This window comes from Dermacentor albipictus, chromosome 8 (assembly GCF_038994185.2).
Source record: "Dermacentor albipictus isolate Rhodes 1998 colony chromosome 8, USDA_Dalb.pri_finalv2, whole genome shotgun sequence".
In the NCBI taxonomy this organism is placed as follows: Eukaryota; Metazoa; Arthropoda; class Arachnida; order Ixodida; family Ixodidae; genus Dermacentor; species Dermacentor albipictus.
In genome coordinates this window covers 2,747,071-2,759,707 of record NC_091828.1, presented here as the reverse complement: position 1 = coordinate 2,759,707, position 12,637 = coordinate 2,747,071, and the positions used below count along the sequence as shown (strand labels likewise).

The 12,637-nt window shown below is 49.3% G+C and overlaps 1 protein-coding gene across 2 annotated transcripts in view; it reads right to left on the bottom strand.

Moving 5' to 3' along the window:
• LOC135921170 (uncharacterized) overlaps window positions 1-12,637 on the bottom strand; it is a 266,494-nt gene that overhangs the window by 159,120 nt on the left and 94,737 nt on the right. The gene's annotated exons all lie outside the window — the stretch shown is intronic.

Genomic DNA, 12,637 nt, shown 5'->3' with positions numbered 1-12,637 from the left:
ATAGAAGCATCGATAACTTCCCAGAAACTTCGGATACATGAAAGCGCGTCCCGCGCTGTGCGATAAGATTTTTTAGGCGGCGAAACCTGGTCGCCCGATAAATATAAATACACGTGTCAATATTGCCTTGCTTAGTAACTCAGGGGGCCAATTGCAATGCATGCTCAATGACCTGGAGAGGCAAAGCAGAAGAGTGGGTCTAAAAATTAATCTGCAGAAAACTAAAGTAATGTTTAACAGTCTCGGAATAGAACAGCAATTTACAATTGGTAGCAAGGCACTGGAAGTTGTAAAGGAATACATCTACTTAGGGCAGGTAGTGACGGCGGATGCGGATCATGAGACGGAAATAATCAGAAGAATAAGAATAGGCTGGGGTGCGTTTGGCAGGCATTCTCAGATCATGAACAGCAGGTTGCCATTATCCCTCAAGAGAAAAGTCTATAATAGCTCTGTCTTAACAGTACTCACCTACGGGGCAGAAACCTGGAGGCTTACGAAAAGGGTTCTACTCAAATTGAGGACGACGCAACGAGCTATGGAAAGAAGAATGATAGGTGTAATGTTAAGGGATAAGAAAAGAGCAGATTGGGGGAGGGAACAAACGCGAGTTAATGACATCTTAGTTGAAATCAAGAAAAAGAAATGGGCATGGGCAGGACATGTAATGAGGAGGGAGATAACCGATGGTCATTAAGGGTTACGGACTGGATTCCAAGGGAAGGGAAGCGTAGCAGGGGGCGGCAGAAAGTTAGGTGGGCGGATGAGATTAAGAAGTTTGCAGGGACGGCATGGCCACAATTAGTACATGACCGGGGTTGTTGGAGAAATATGGGAGAGGCCTTTGCCCTGCAGTGGGCGTAACCAGGCTGATGATGATGATGATGATGATGATGACCGCAAATGAGCCACCAATTAAGGTTAGTCAACCCATATATCACCCCCCAATTCGGCTTGGCCGAGCCGCACATCCCCCCCCATGGTTAGGTTAGCCCGTCCCTATGTCACCCCAAAATTTAGGTTGGCCCACCCCCATATGGTCCCCAAATCCAGGTTGGCACATCCCCATATCAGTCCCAAACTTAGTCTGGCCCACCCCTCTATCACCTCAAATTTAGGATGGCCCACCGCAATCACTCTCACATTTGGTTAGCTCATCCCCATATCACCCCCGATTCAGCTTCGCCCAGCCCCATATCAACCCCGTGGTTAGAATGGCCCACCCCCCATATCCCCCCAAATTTAGGTTCTCCCACCCTCGTATCATTCCCAAATCCAGACTGGCCCACTCCCCATATTCCCCCAAACTTAGGCTTACCACCCCTATGTCACCTCAAACTGAGGTTGGGCCACCTCCATATCAGCCTAAAATTCAGCTTGGCTCATTACCAGTTCACCCCAAGTTTAGGATGGGCCACTCCCATATCACTACCAAATTCAACATGGCCCATCCCTGTATCACGCCCAAATTTATGCTGATGCCACTTCCAATTTCATGTTGGCCTCCCCAACCCTTTTTATAAAGACCTATGTATTCATTTGGGAAATGCGTCAAGTTTCTTGGCGTTACCGACAAGATTTTGCACGATTTTGCTTCCAAATTGCTCGGCTACTCGCCAAAGAATGCTGCGCATTACAAGTAACTGCACCGAAGGAGCGACGCCATATGTTGATCCCAAATGCTGACGGCTAGCCAAGCTAGCTTCTCTGTAGAGCGACCGGGGAGACACAGTACGGGACATTTATTGAAATGGTTTTTTTACTGCCACATGTACGGATTCATAGCACTTGGTTGTAGGGAACACATTAACAGTAGCCATTAATCCACGCACTGCAAATCTTCTCCTAGTTGGTGCATTTCTTATTTGGATAAATCTTTAGAAATAATAAACGTTAGGGTAGCGACTCAGCTTAGCAGACCCTTTGTTAGGCAGGAATGTTGCATAGGAATGGCACTGGCCACCGGGTGGCATTGTGGCCTAGGCGGACCTGATTCGCTGGGAGTATGTGCCATTAAGGACAGGTGAAAGTCGAAGAAAACGGACCTTCCAGAAGAACGCAATAAGAATAGCCATTTTGTTGCCCCAGTTTCCACGCTACAAAGCACGAAAGTTCTTTTTTTTTTCGCATAACACAAAGCTATGTGCAAGCTTCTAGTTATGATGTCCAATGAATAAAGTCTTCATAAATGCGATGACTTAACAAATGAACATGGCACTGCTATGTTTTAAGAAGGAAAAAAAGAAAACCTCAAGAGAACCACTGGAAAACCAGAACCGAAAGCAAATCATGAGTTTTGTGTTTCTGCCATCTGGTGTGAGACTATAAAACTAAGTCCTATGCGACTTTAAAAAAAACTGCGCCGCTAAAAACCAGAACCGAAAGCAAATGTTGGGTTTTGTAATTCTGCCATCTAGTGAAAGACTACAAAACTAGGTCCTATGCGGCTTTAGAAGAAAGTGCTATGCGGGAATCGAACCGCGGCCATGGCGAAGCGAGATTGAAGCTGCGCGCGATTCTACCACTCAGCGACGGCTTCCGAGGCTTCGCCCAGTGGTACGCTCATCCTTTTATAGATACCACGTCAATTTTCACGACAGTGTTAAAAAAAACGCTTTTGGAAACACTGTTACGCCTTGTGCGGAGTGTCGAGATAGACATCAATCGAAAGCTGAGTCTCCGGACTACATACGCTGCGCGGGGTAATACGATAGACGCAGTAGTTTCAGCACAGGCACCGTTCTCGCATCGAAAATCACTACAAATTTTCGTCGTTATCATAGGCATCCATTGCTAAATATTTAACCGCTGTGGGAACAAAATTGTTACGTGCCATAGAGTGATCACTGCATTTGGCTCGTGTGGATTGTCTTCCAGAACACGTCTGTCACCTGCCATTTTCGATAATCGACCAGCAGCTTTTGTTATTCGCAAAAGACTCGCTCGTTCCATTGAAAACTCGCTAGCTTCGAGACGGGGCCTCTTGAGGCGCTAGTTGGTACATGTCCACTAAAGCTGGATATGGTAGGCAACGGACAGTAAGCTGATCGGTCAATAATTTTTCAAGTCTTCGGCGTCCACTTTCTTATGGATTAGGATTATGTTAGCGTTCTTCGAAGATTCCAGCAGGCTCGAAATCATGAGGCATAGCGTATACAGTGTGGCCAGTTCTTCTAGAATATTCTCCTAACCATCCTTCAACAAATATGCTGTTACCTGATCTTCCCCAGCGGGCTTCCCCATTTGCATGGCTTCCTAAGACTGTCTTTACTTCCTCCGGCGTCACTTGCGGGATGTCAAATTCCTCTAGGCTATTCTCTCTTGCATCACGGTCGCGGCTTCCAGTGGTACTTATAAATCTCTATAGAACTGCTCAGCCACTTGAACAATCTCATCGACAGTAGTAATGATATTGCCGGCTTTGTCTCTTGACGCATAAATCAGATCATTGCATATTCTTCGTTTATTCTTCGCTGCTTTTAGGCTTCCTCCGTTCCTGAGAGCATGTTCAATTCTATCCATAATATACTTGCTTATGTCAGCTGTCTTACTGAGCTTAATAACTTGGAAAGCTCTGCCAGTTCTATTCTAGCAGTAGGGTTAGATTCTTTCATACATTGGCGTTTCCTGATCAGATAATTCGTCTCCTGCGATAGTTTACTGGCACCCTATCTAACGGAGTTACCACCGAGTTCTATCGCACACTGCTTAATGATGCACACAAGATTGTCGTTCATATCGTCAACACTATGGTCCTCTTCCTGAGTTAAAGCCGAATACCTGTTCTGTAGCTTGATCCGGGATTGCTCCATTTTTCCTCTTACCGCTAACCCATTGATCGTTTTTTATCTACCAGTTTCTTCCGTTCCCTCCTCAAGTCTAGGCTAATTCGAGGTCTTACCACCCCGTGGTCACTGCAAGCGCACCTTGACGAGCACGTCCACATCTTGTATGATGCCAGGATTAGCACAGAGTATTTCATTTCTAGTCTCGCCATTCGGGCTCGCCCACGTCCACTTTCGGCTATCCCGCTTGCGGAAGAAGGTATTCATTATCCGCCTAATATTGCCACGTCGTAGTGACGTTAAAGAACACAGTAGCAATACTGTAAAAGACAAAACTAGCTTTTAGTGGGCGAACCTGTGCCCACAAAAGCGGCTATATTTAAGCCCAACGAGAGCGGCGAACAGAGTCGGCGATCGTCGAAAATCTGATGAGCGGGTCAAGCGCGTCGGCTTTTATAGATCAGTCGTCGAATGTTCCAGAGTAATCGCTGGGACCCGCGTGCCTTCCGCAAAATTCTACGCCATTCGCGTCGTGCATGCATGCAATCAGATTACACAAGGTTCGGCGACGACAGACAGCGGATAGAAGCATTGATGACCTTCTAGAAACTTCGGATACATTTTGACGCGTCCTGCGCTGAGCGATAACATTTCTTGGACGGTAAAAGCGCTCACCCATAAAAGAAACGAGTTCACGTGTCGATTTCCCCCTCTAAAAAGGCATCGTCCCGATGCTGCAAACATAACAAGAGAGTAAAACACAAAAAGACACTTGTTAAACAAAGTAACAACAAAGAAACAAAGTCCAAGGTGACACAGTCAAAAAAAAAGAATCAAAAGTTCAGCTATGCAACGTCCCAGAGTTCATTAGCGCTGGTGAAACGGCTCAAGACGCACAACATGGACTGCTTGAGGTCGTGAGCGGCGCCTCTGTGAAGACGAAATGCCGCCTGGCACGACCTCATAGTCCAGTTCGCTAACACGTCGGGTGACCATGTAGGCTCCGAAATAGCGTCGCAATAGTTTCTCATTGAGTCCTCGTCGACGTATTGGGGTCCAAACCCCAACACGGTCGCCAGGCTGATACTGAACGCAGCGTCATCGGAGGTTCTATTGTCGGCAGTCAGTACGCTGCTGGTTCTTATCCGTAGGCGAGCGAACTGTCGGGCTTCTTCGGCGCGGTGGAGAGAGGTAGCGACGTAAAGATTATCTTCGTCGGTCACGTGCGGCAGCATGGCGTCAGAGCTTCGTCGTCGGGTTCCTGCCGTAAACCAGCTTAAATGGCGTGATCTGTGTTGTTTCTTGCACCGCCGTGTTGTAAGCGAATGTTACGTAGGGCAGGACCGCATCACACGTCTTGTGCTCGACGTCGACGTACATTACTAGCATGTCGGTGAGGGCCTTCTTCAAGCGCTCCGTGAGACGATTCTTCTGCGGATGGTAGGCAGTTGTCCTCCTGTAACTTGTCTGGCTATATTGCAGAATGGCTTGCGTGAGCTCTGCTGTAAAAGCCGTTCCTCTGTCGGTGATGAGGACTTCTGGAGCAACATGTCAATGCAAGATGTCCTCGACGAAAAATTTCGCCACTTTGGCAGCGCTGCCTTTCGGTAGAGCTTGAGTTTCAGCGAAGCGGGTGAGATAGTCCTTCGCCACGAAGATCCACTTATTTCCGGAAGCTGATGTCGGAAACGGTCCCAGCAAGTCCATCCCGATCTGCTGAAAAGGTCGGTAAGGAGGCTTGGTCGGCTGTAGTTATCCCGCTGGCCTTGTCCGTGGTGTCTTGCGTCGCTGACAGTCTCGACATGCTTTGACGTGACCGGTGACATCGGCGGTTAGGCGCCGCCAGTAATACCTTTCTTGTATCCTCGATAGAATCCGGGAGAAAGCGAGGTGCCCAGCTGTTGGATCGTCATTTAGGGCGTGCATTACTTCTGAATACAGCGCCGACGGAACAAGAAGGTAGTTGGCACGGACTTGTGAAACGTTCTTCTTCACGAGTAGGTTGTTTTGAAGCGTGAAGGAAGACAATGCGCGCTTAAGTGCCCTAGGGACAACGTCGGTATGCCCTTCCAGATATTCGACGAGGCCTTTTAGCTCCGGGTCTGCTGGCTGCTGTTCTGCGAAGTCTTCCGCGCTTATTATTCCAAGGAAGGCGCCATCATCCACGTCATCTTGCTGCGGCGGGTGAATCGGGGCGCGTGATAGGCAATCGGTATCTGAGTGTTTTCTTCCGGACTTGTATATTACCGTGACGTCATATTCCTGCAGTCTGAGGCTCCACCGCACCAGACGTCCTGAAGGGTCCATTAGGTTAGCTAGACAACGCAACACGTGATGGTCGCTGACCACTTTGAATGGCCTCCCATATAGGTGAGGGCGGAATTTTCGCTCTAGCCCAAATGATGGCCTGGCATTCCTTTTCAGTCGTAGAATAATTGCCTTCAGCTTTTGACAGCGAGCGGCTAGCTAAGATATCACCCGTTCAAGTCCGTCTTTCCTCTGGACTATTACGGCACCGATGTCTAGGCTACTGGCGTCAGTGTGGATTTCGGTATCAGCGTACTCGTCGAAGTGTGCAAGTACCGGCGGCGACTGCATGCGTCGTTTGAGTTCTTCAAATACATCTGCCTGCGGCGTTTCCCACTTGAACTCGACATCACATTTGGCTAGATGCGTTAGCGGCTCCGCGATGAGTGAAAAGTTCTTGACAAAGCGCCTGTACTAGGCACACGTGCCATGGAATCTCCGCACTGCCTTCTTGTCGATGGGCTGTGGGAACTTTGCGGTGGCCGCTGTCTTCTACGGGTTGGGGCGGACTCCAGATTTGCTGATGGTGTTGCTTAGGAACAGAAGCTCGTCGTAAGAGAAGCGGCACTATTATGGCTTCAGAGTAAGCCCTGATGACCTGATGGCCTCTACTACTATTGCGAGCCGCCTAAGGTTACCGTCAAAATTTCCAGCGAAGACGACGACGTCATCCAGCTTTACGAGGCAGGTCTGCAACTTCAAACCTGCTAAAACCGTGTTCATCGCGCATTGGAAAGTTGCCGGCGCCGAGCACAGTCCGAATGGCAGAACCTTGAACTCGAAGAGGCCGTCTGGGGTGATGAAGGCGGTCCTCTCGCGATCTGTTTCGTCGACTTCTATTTGCCAATAGCCAGACTTCAGGGCCATCAACAAGAATTATTTAGCGTTGCAGAGCCGATCCAATGCGTCTTCTGTTCGTGGGAGGGGGTATACTTCCTTCTTCGTGATCTTGTTCAGGCGACGATATTCTACATAGAATTGTAAGGTTCCGTCCTTTTTCTATACCAATAATACAAGAGATGTCCACGGGCTTTTTCACGGCTGGATGATGTCGCGCGGTATTTCGTCAAGTAGGTGCCTCATAGCCTCACGTTCTTGCGTAGAAACTAGATAAGGGCTCTGGCAGAGTGGTCGGGCACACTCTTCGTTTATTAGGCGATGCTTTGCGACTGGCGTTTGTGGAATCCTTGATGACGTCGAAAAGCACTCTTTCTATCGTCGAAGTAAATTTCTGAGCTGTTGTGGCATAATCATGGGGAGACTTGGATTTATGTCGAAGTCTGGTTCGGGAACTACGGTCGTCGGGGTAGATGCGGCAAAATCCGAGACGAGAAATGCATTGCTGGTTTGAGAATTTCCTCGTTGTATGCGATCGTCGTGCACTTGTTGACGTGTTTGAACTCCTGGCAGAAGTTTGTCAGCAACACTTTTGTGTTTCCTCCATGCAGTAGAGCGATTCCTCTTGCGACGCAAATTTCGTGATCGAGCTGTAGACGTTGGTCGCCTTCGATGAGGCCTTCTATGTCAGCAGATGTTTCGGTGCCGACCGAAATAACAATGCTGGAGCGAGGGGGGATGGTCACTTGATCTTCGAGCACACTCAAGGCGCGGTGACTAGGAAGGCCCTCCGGCGGTAGGGCTTGATCTTCGGACAGCGTTATTGACTTCGACTTCCGGTCGGTGATTGCGCCGTGTTGGTTCAGCAAGTCCATGCCGAGAAGGATGTCTCGTGAACACTCTTGGATGATAACGAACGCTGCACGGCAAGTCCTGGCGTGAATGGTAATTCTTGCCGTGCACATTCCAGTCGTCGTTATGAGGTGTCCTCCAGTGGTGCGAATTTGAGGGCCTTTCCGTGTAGTCTTAAGTTTTTTCAACTGGGCGTTGATGTGTCCACTCATGACGGAGTTATCAGCGCCTCTGTCGACTAAGGCGGTGACTGCGTGGCCGTCGAGAAGCACGTCGACGTCGCTGGTTCTTTGTCTTGCATTGCAGTTCGGTCTTGGCATTGGATCACGGCTGCGTCGCGTTGACCTTTATCTGGTATGTGACGTCGTCCGGTCGTCTTTCGTCATCGTATTCTTTGCTTCCACACTTCGTCGGGACAGCGGCGTGCCATTATGTCGTCGAGGTAGTTTCTTCGGCGTCTTCGTCGGCGGTGGATGATATTCGTCAGCTCGACGAACAGTAACCGCACTTTTATCGGTTGCTGCTTTTAGTTTTCCGAATATGAGCTCCCAGAGCGGCTCCGGGCTGGGCTAGTGTATGGTCGGCGCTGCGGTGACAGGTAGAGGTATGGTGATGACGAACGGGATGGTAGTCGAAGGCTCCACTGTGTGGCGGGGAGGTAGTCAGCGATATCGCGAGGTCGTCCGCCAAGCTGTGGCCTCGGCGCATGAACGGCGAACCATCGGGGTCCCATCTTCCGGTATGGGCATCGACGGTAGATGTGCCCTGCTCCTCTGCAGTGATAGCAAAGCAGACGGCGGTCGGGGGCGCGCCAAACGTCAGTCTTCCTTGGAACGCCGCGTAAGGTGACTGGTTGGCGTGCTGACGGCGGGGGTGGTGGTAGACGACGGAACTGTGTCTTCATTGGCCCCTGCCGTGGGCGTGGAGGGGGAACGTGACGACGAGTTACAGCGGCGTGTGTCATCGCTTGCGGCTGAGGCTGTGGCGATTGAGGGGCTACTCTAAGTTTGTGTTGGATCTGCTGACGTCCGGCGTCGGCAATTGAGGCTGTAATGATGGGAATAGCCTCTGTAACTCCTCCCGCACGACCCCTCGGATAGTCTCCCGCAGGTCGTCGGTGGCCAGTCTCTGAACTCCGGCATAGTTTGTAGAGTTTGCGTGGCGGTTGAATTGCCGGTTTCGCATGTCGAATGTCTTTTCGATGCTTGTGGCCTCGCGAAGAAACTCGTCGATGATCTTCGGTGGGCTTCGTGCCGTTCCGGCAAAATGTTCCTCCTTCACACCACGCATGAGTAGCCGGACTTTCTTCTCCTCGGGCATTTCAGGGTCGGTGTGGCGGAATAGACGGGTGATTTCCTCCATGAAGATCCCGGTTGTCTCATAAGGTAGCTGCACCCGGGTTTTTAATAGCGCTTCGGCTCGTTCTCGGCGGACGAGGCTTGCGAATGTCTGCAGGAAGCCGCTTCGGAACAGGTCCCAGGTTGTTAAGGTGGCTTCTCGGTTCTCGACCAACGTCCATCCAGGCAGCATCTTCCAATGCGAAGAAGACATGTCGCAGTTTGTCGTCGCTGTTCGAGCTGTTAAATCAAGCGACTTTCTCATACGTCTCAAGCCAGCTTTCCGAGTCCTCGAACGTTGAACCGCGGAATGTCGGAGGCTCCCTGGGCTGCACAGCACGATGGGGGACGCAGGGGCTGCGATTGGGGTGGATTTGGTGTCGATCTTCCTGGTCATCTGAGGCAAAGCAAAACTCCGCGCTGCGGGGGCCGTCCTTGCAGCCTGTGGCTACTTCGCTGGTTCTTGGCGATGTTGGTGTTGTCTTGAGCATGCGGGCTTGGATCACAGCTTTGTGGGGGCGTCAGGTAAACGAAAGCAAAGCACCTCCGCCAGGTGTCACTTGATGTTGACAGTGAAGAAGGCAGTAAAACTGTGATTAACGAAACTAGCGTTTTATTGGGCGAACTTGTGCCCACAAAACAGAACACAGTCAGCGATCGTCGAAAATCTGATCACCGGGTCAAGCGCGTCGTCTTTTGTAGATAAGTTGTCGAATGTTCCAGAGTAATCGCTGGTTCCCTCGCCTTCTCCCGTCACCTCCCCCGTCTGTTTTATTGGTACGGTCTCTTCTCCCTCTCCCTCTTCTCCGTTCTACAGTTATATCTGCGTCCCCACTGGCCTCGCTCGTTAAGGGAACGCTGCAGTTTCTGCAATGCTTCCGAGGGAAGCCACGGATAATGACAGCTGTCAAGCGGCTAAGGTGGGGACGGCCAGGGAGCTTCAGACGGCATTATGCACATTTGACGTGGTGGGGTGAAAACGAGTTTCTGCCGTCGCCGTTCCTCTCTTACTCGCGGTTGTCATTTATATAAGTGCTCTGAACCATCCCCCAAGTGGTGTGCGCGACAGCAGTCCACAGCAGCAGCAGCAGCAGTGGGAAAGTCGAAGGAAGACACAAAGAAAGCTTCGTTTTAAAACAACATGCCGCAGGTGGGGAACGATCCCATGTCTTCGCATTACCTGTGCGATGCCGTACCAATTGAGCTACCGCGGCACCGTATTGCCGTCCAATTTCTTGAGTATTTTTGTTTCCTACTAGAACCCTGGGAGTGTTATCCAGCGCCACTCCTCAAAAACCTTGGTGCCGGTTGTGGTGCATCCTTTCTGCCACAGCCGTCACGAGTACGTGATGTTTATGGATGAAGGGAACTGGTCAATAAACCAACGCATGCTACTTGAAGGCATTAATGTTGCCGGATACGAGACCCTCGTTATGCCATAAACGAGAATAAAGGAGGTTAACCGAGGGACCCTATTTTATTTAAACATATCGTAAGCAGGCAAAAAACTTTGACACCAAGGACACCATAGGGGAAAATATTTGTACTTACTAAGTCAATTAAATAAATGATAAATAATCGAAATGAACGTGGATGAAAATATGGCTGCGGCTTAGCTCAGCTAACCCTGGATATGCAAAGCAACGCTTGGTTAAGTCCTTGTCTTTTTAACGCGCTATAAGCCTCACGATGTCTTACCAACAAGCCCAAATCACTGCTTTGCGAGCAGCCAACGCCATGCGGTGGTTGGATATCTGCCTATTCTTCAGTTTTTCGATTTAAACCGCTAGACTTAAACCCTACACCATAAATGTGAACGCCCTCTATTCCAAATTGCCAGGAAGTCTACAGTGGACGTAACATTAATGAAGTGTGGTGAATTGAGCAAGCCAGATATAGTCGCATCGGCGATCCGTTTGGCATCCTTACGAAATGAACTTCAGTGTCTTCTTGAAAGGTCAGCGTAAATATCTGTTTCTCGAGACCACTAGACCCAAATTATACGCGGTGGCCGTGAGGCTATGACTTCTGCCATACTGAACGCTGGTCACTGGAATTTCTTGATGGATCTTTTCGTCTAAGCAATACTGCTGCACCAAGAACCTCGCCGAAATTCCCATTAAGTCTGCAGGAACTATGTAGCCTAAGAACTCGAGTAACTGCAAGCATCTGGACACCGCTTGCGAAGACCTGGACGCCGGCGGCCTTTGCCGATACTCTTGACGTGGGCTTCGCCTCGTGTTTTTTTAACAGCAACGAGCGTAGAAACACTCTTTCCTAACGAACGCCAGTGCATTATTCGTGACGGGACAGGCAGCATGACGGCTGTGCGAATCGCTCTTTACACGAAGCGCTCCTCGATGGTGCACGAGACAAAAACAACGGATATCGGACGCTTTTGCCGACGCCCAATAAAAACGTAAGTTTAACGTTTACTGCCCATTCTGCTCATACCAGTGTACGCTACATAGCACATAGCTCATCACCAAGAATGCACACGGCTCATTTGAGCAGCGGAAGTCAGCATGCTCGCCTGGCTCCGGCTGAGCCGATGTTGCAGCAAAACGTACTGCGCGTCTCCGCAAGCCTATGCCTCCAGGCGCATGCTGCACATGCCTTTGCGCTAACAATGTGCTGATCACACCTTAACTCCACATTTGGATGCAAGCTTTCCGGTCTATATTAGGGCTTAATTAGCGGGTGATGAAACTATCTACTGAGCAACCGCATCTCGTTTACCCCGTGCAAAAAAAAACGCATGAATACGTTATTTCTCGATTTTACGGACCAGTTTTAACAACTTTCATTACAGGTAGCACAAAAAATCATGAACTCTTCCGTTTTTTGTGTTTAAATTGATTAAACTACAAAAGGGCTTTGTCGTGTCCCGAAATTTCCTGCGCCTAAGGCACACAAATGTCATCAATTAGAACCTGCCGAGAGTAGTAGCCAATTTTACGACCACTGATAGTTGCGACATGACCTTCCGGGGCGCCTAGATCTTCCACTTACCGTCATGAGTGCTTAATTACAGGGTGCTTCCACATAAGTCGCGTTGTTAGGTAGCGTTCTTTTTTTTTTACTCCAAGTAAAACGACTTGCGAATGTACTAAGATTTTCAATATGAAGTTGTTTATCTTAATTTTCATATTCTGTTAAAAAAACTGCTACATGCTGCGACCTTAAGACTCTGTATTTGACATACTATATTCTTTTATAGAGCCGGTACAGAGGATTCTGTCAAGTACTGGCATACTTTTAGCTTCTGCACCTTTCTTGGTATAGTATACAAAAATAAACATCTTTACGTAAATTTGAATATCCTGCCGAAGAGCCAGGGCCGTAAAAATTTTGGCATTACGTTATGGATTCGACGAACGTGACTCCGTATGAATTGTTCCTCACTCGTGCATGTCACCTACTGCACAACTAGATAGATAACTTTGCCTCCGGTGATCTAGACCGGCAAGAATTGTTAATGTGTGCAAAGTGGCATCCAACAGACTAACAATATCGCGC